This window comes from Hibiscus syriacus, unplaced genomic scaffold (assembly GCF_006381635.1).
Source record: "Hibiscus syriacus cultivar Baekdansim isolate YM2019G1 unplaced genomic scaffold, ASM638163v2 tig00110384_pilon, whole genome shotgun sequence".
Taxonomy (NCBI): Eukaryota; Viridiplantae; Streptophyta; class Magnoliopsida; order Malvales; family Malvaceae; genus Hibiscus; species Hibiscus syriacus.
This window is the reverse complement of record NW_024062715.1, coordinates 8,438,063-8,444,240: the sequence shown is the minus strand read 5'-3', so window position 1 is coordinate 8,444,240 and position 6,178 is coordinate 8,438,063. Positions and strand designations below refer to the sequence as shown.

The 6,178-nt window shown below is 33.6% G+C and overlaps 1 pseudogene; it reads right to left on the bottom strand.

Moving 5' to 3' along the window:
• Window positions 1-368: 368 nt before the first annotated feature.
• Window positions 369-2,486, bottom strand: LOC120122078 (annotated as a pseudogene).
• Between the last annotated feature and the right edge of the window lie 3,692 nt (window positions 2,487-6,178).

Here is a 6,178-nt window from a genome sequence, read left to right as displayed (position 1 = left end):
AAATTTTGTTTTAGTGTTTAGTGAACCGATGATGATTCAGTGCTATGGTGGAGCCAATTTAATTACACCTGTGTATGAGCGGTCGGTGAACTTTTCTATTCACTTGAATCAACTAACTTTTCAAAAGCGGTTGGAATTCAAGCTTTTCACCCATCTACCTTCAATGCTCTGTTTTCATTCTTTTTAGGGTCTGCTCAATTAAGGAGTACAGTTGGATAGATGCTATTTTTAACTACCTTTACCATAATTTGAATATATGGTTGCTTGGATCGTTTTATCATAATGTTAAAATATTTTAACGACCACATAAGATATATGTTCTTTTATATTATTTTTTACACGTGTAAAAAATTGAAGGAAAAAATAAATAAAGATGACATGAAATTTAGTATATATATCAACACATCTACACTTGCTTTCTCATAGTTGATCAAGATTCTACAAAAGAATCCCTAGATGTTCTATGAGAACAGGCAGAGGTTGTAATGATCATTTACATGTGAATAAACAACCAAGAAACAAATGGTACATATTAAGGAAAAAGGCTAATTAAATTAGTTGTATAGGTAGACTTTTCTTCACCTTCATAATATATATATAATATATATATATATATTTAATTTTTCGCTTTCTAAAACTAAATTTAATTGCATTCAAACACCATGTGTTTTTCAATCACTTCGTAATTAACGAAGTGTCTTGCGTTTTCGATCATACGTCTCGATCAGCAACGAGAGCCTTTCTTGCAACTAAGAGCACCGGCATTGGTCGTTATGGTCGCCACCAGTGAAGATGCCTAGCACCCCAAGCTCGAAGCCTTGGCATAGCTCGACGAAGCACCGGCACCCGACGCCGTGAAAAATGCACCGTTCACCATCAGGTCGCCTTCCGATCTCCAATTCCAGTTCTTCCAGTCACTCTCTGGTGCATCTTCATGCTTGGTCACCTGCACGAAACATAGTCAAATTAATTATTTACTGTAAATGAACTGAAAACAGAACTTTAAACATTTTAGAGTGTATTATAGTACTAGATTAGTGTTTTTTTTACCTCTTTGCTGAATCTGGCATCGGGTGCTGTAAATCTGTTCCCTTGGCTGTTAATAGTTGGGTTTGCACTTCCTCCAATGGCATACATTTCCCATGGTGTAGTCATTGTTAACCACGTGAAAATATCCATGTCTACATCTGTAAATGTTATCAATATTAAGATTCAAATTTTAAATTTATACGATGTTTCGAGTTTCGGATTATTTACCTTGGCATCCTTTGGATAAGACCTTCTCCAAAGTGATTGAAGGCTATGTGACTTGCATGTTCTTGTCTTGAGTGTAGGAATCACTGTGCCCCAAGAGCATGACTTTATCATGGTGAGTCATGTAGTTGTTTGAGATGGTGATTGCGGTGGACCCATGAATGGCATCAACCAGACCATCATTACAGTTGGACAAGGAGTTATGATCCACCCAAACATGGCTACCGCCGAAGATGGACACGCCGTCACCGTCCGATAAGGTTCGCCAACCGTAATGCTTTGGGGAGTCCCTCACCATAGCATTCCCTCCTTGCTTGCAGTCATGGATGTTGAGTCCGTGAATGATAATGTTGGTCACATACTGAATGGTTATACAAGGACCCCCTGCAATGTGGACGCTTGCACCTCGACCATCGATCGTCTTGAACGAATTCATGAGCAGCTCTTCCTTCAATCGGATCGTCATGTCATGAGGGAAAATGATCCACAATGGTTCGTTGAAGATGGACACGCCGTCACCGTCCGATAAGGTTCGCCAACCGTAATGCTTTGGGGAGTCCCTCACCATAGCATTCCCTCCTTGCTTGCAGTCATGGATGTTGAGTCCGTGAATGAAATGTTGGGTCACATACTGAATGGTTATACAAGGACCCCCTGCAATGTGGACGCTTGCACCTCGACCATCGATCGTCTTGAACGAATTCATGAGCAGCTCTTCCTTCAATCGGATCGTCATGTCATGAGGGAAAATGATCCACAATGGTTCGTTGAATCACGGCATGTCGTAAAGTTCCCGGCTTGGGTTCACGACATCATTGTCACTAGAGTCCGTCACAACATAAATCTGACCGTCTCTTCCACCAATGGCATTCTTCCCAAACCCAATAGCGCAATCAGCTAGCCTCTGCCGATTCTTCTCCCAGTTCGGGTCACACCGCCAGCAGTCATCGATGGGGTTACCGGTTCCACAAGATAGAAACCCAAGGTTCCTCCTTGACGCATTGATGGCCCTGCCCCCAACAACAACAACAAAAATGTTATTAGTACACAATGTGATAGCTTAAACATTATATTTTAAATAGCGGACGTAACATATGTTATCGTAATCTACCTATGCACATCTTCGACTACGAGTTCCGGGTCCTGCACCGGGGAAGAGGAAGTGAGGGAAGGGATTAGAAGAGAAGTAAATATGAAGAGGAGAGAAAGTGGATGGATAGGCATTTTTGGGTTTTGTTATGTATTTTGAGCTTGAGAGGAAAGGGGTTTTATAGAGGGGATTAAAGCCTAACTCAATGGCGTGACTAAATTATAACATGGTAGGGTCGACCTGTGTGTTTATGCTACGTGATTTCAGGTTTTACTGGATTCCAGTTGGGTAGTTTCGGCCGTTAAGCAAAACCTTGAATAAAGATGTCCCTAGACAATAAAAAAAAAACACAATCACTGCCAAAAACTAACTCTCTACATGTTTGTCATGTTACAAAATCATCCTCTCCCTCCCCATAGTTTCTATGTTGTCTTACTCTTATACTTGGGTTCGGATTCCAATATTATAATTAAATTCGAGTTCAGAACGAAAATATTCGAATTTTAGGTCGAGTTTAACTTGAATACATAATTTCATTCAGATATGTGAGTGAGTTTAACTTGTTGAAGAGAGACGGGGGAAAATTAAAACTAAACTATGAAGAGCATTGGTTGATTTTGTTTAAGAAGTAGGTCAAGAAATTTGATGGATTTTATGGGTCCACCCTTCTAACATTTTGCTTGATTTGGTCGCTAAAGTGTGATGAAACTACTGCTACTGTCTCTATCTGTTTTTTGTTTACTAAATTAACGCAACACACAAGATGATGGGAAGTTGTAAATTTATGAAAATTCACATTCAATATCTATACTTGAAAGTAGACTTCTATTACCAGCAAGAAATGGTTCACCTAAACATGTTTCCGATTAGTTGGAAATAAATTATTTGTTACCATGTTAAATAAATTCATGCATATTTTATGTATAATATTATTCAAACTCGAATCTAAAAGAACATTTATTCTTTTATTACTAAAATTACCCATTATAAATTTTTTGAATTAATTACTAGTATCCGATCTATTAACTGATTAATCAGATTGGGTACTACAGAGGCGAGGGTAACCCTCCAAACTCAGTTTGCGAAATTCGCAAACGTCAGGAATCAAACCCCTAACCCTGCTTAAGAGACCTAATGTCTCATCCCAGTAGACAAACTGATTGTTGGTTACTCATTATATTTAAAATAAACATTGTTCTTGTTGAATTCAACTAAACTTCTTATGACACTTCACATGCTTTTTTGTTATAATTCAAACTTTGTAGGCCCTGATTATGGTTTTTGTTATTATTTTTCTGCTTTGAACATACTTTTGTATGGCCGTAAAGTTCGCCGAAGATTTACTTCTGAATTTTTTTATTAAGAAAATGTGTTATTGTTGAAAGTGGCAGCCACATGTTTAAGCATTTAGATTACTGAAAGATACGTTGATTCTTAACTTTCTCCTATGATCTATGGGGAATAGTAGCCGCTGATAACGGATTCGAAGGGTGGTCGCAGCCGTCGGTTTTAGGAATATTGGTGGGGCGTAACCCACTTTTGCAAAAGTTGGACAACAATTCAACCATAAAACGTGGAAGTCTTAATTTAAGCACTTAAATTTCGATATACTACGTTTTGGATTATACATGCGAAAGATATTGTTTTCGTATAAATAAATATAGTTTTTTTATGAATATAAATTGAATGATAAAATATATGGTACATTTTTATTAGTTTTGTGTTTGATTTTTATTGAACGTTTAATTTATTATAAGGACGATTCTTCTAGTTTAGTTTAATTTATTTATTATATTAAAATTTGAATTTCTTACTCATTTAAAAATATTTGAAAGTTGATTATTTATTATACCAAATTTATTGGTAACATCAATTTAGTCAATCACTTTATATATAATATTAAAAGATAAAAAAAAGTAAAATATATATCATAACATATTTATGATAAACATATGTCAAGCTAACATGAAATAAATATATTATACTATCAAGATTATATTAATATTTATTTTTAAGGAAAAAATATATAACATTCTAAAAATAATGCACAAACTAAACTATCTCAGTGGTTAAAGAAAATTTTTGTTGTTCCTAGTAGTTTCAAGTTCAAGCACCAGAGACTGTAGGATATATGAGCGTTCATTGTCATTAAAAGTTTTTAAAATATATATTACCATTTATAAACATCCTAGATTAATTAAACAATTTTAAAAATAATAATCATATCGATTCATAACAAAAATAAGTGATTGGAAACAATTCACACACACACACACACACATATATATATATATATATATATATATATATATATATATATATATATATATATATATATATATAGTGTCATACAAAGAAACGTGAAGAGTATTTTAAAAAGTAAAAGAAAATAAATTAAGTCTAAAGTTTTACCGGTAGACCGAAAGAATTTTAATGTCATATTATATTCTTACAATGAGAGTTATTAAGGAATTTTATATGTAAATTTTATTGAAAGATCTTAATATAATAAAAAATAATATTTCTTTAAATGTTTTAATTATAAATACTATATATATATATATATATATATATATATATAAAAGACTCATATAAATTTATTATTAGTAAGTTAAATAACGCAATATCTATTTAAAATTTCTTTTAATCATCATAATATATCTTATAGGTATACTACTAGAATGGAAGACGTCGCTCTCAACGAGATAAACAATATAATAAACAAAATTGAAAAGGGCATCGCCATGTTCTTAGTTGGCCTTTCTAAGAGATAATGGTCCACACTTTAATTAAAATTTTATTTTGATGGGAGGCTTGAGATAGTGAGTGAAAAACGAACAACTTCCCTTATCTACATCACACGTGGTGTACATTTACAAAGCCACGTGTCATACTCTTTTAGCCAATAGTTTTTCTCCTTGGCACATGTATGGTGTCATGTTATTTCACAATCGATTTTTTTTAATAGAAACAATTAATTCTATTCAAGGAAAAATCTCAAAACACAATAAAGAATTACAATCATAATAATAAATTAAGCACACATAATTAGGAAAATTTCCTATAATCATTGAAACAAAACTAATAACTTAAGATCACATAAAGACCATATAAATAAAGATTAAATCTAATCAAGAAACTCAAACAAAAATAGATACAAACATATCTGATCGTAAATCAGGCTCGAGCAACGTGAAAAGTTATCTACGAACACAAATCGGGTATCCAAATCCGACCTGAGGGTCCAAAGCAGGGAATATCAACAAGAGATCATATAAGTGTCATCTTAATCAGTAGTAGCGATGTCAAATCAATCCTTAAAAAAAGATAAATATGAAACGACCAAAGAGCCGAAAAAACATGCCAAAAAGCATAAGAAAACGTACCATAAAGGCAAATGAAAACGTGCAACACAAGCTAACTTATTGAAAATCAAAAATCAAAAGAAAATAAAGATACAATATAAAAAAGAAAAAGACAATAAAGAACACTGACGGTTGACAACCAACATTAAAGTTGGTGCCGCCATCGATTAAAAAAGACGAAAAAAAGAGATGAGTGGTACACCAATAATAGAAAACTAAATAATGTTATTTTTAACATTGAAATCACCATTTTTTATTTATTATTATTATATTACAAAAATACATAAAAAGTCAAAAAAATACAAAAAATAATAAAAAAGGAAATAATCCCGTAAAATCTGTTGCCCATTGCTGCCACCTTACTCGATCAACACCTGAATCGCTGACCACAGTCTCCAGCAAGCTTCCATCAGCCTCACATGCAAGACAAGAAGATAAAAATTGAGGGGTTAATTTTTTTCTTTTATTC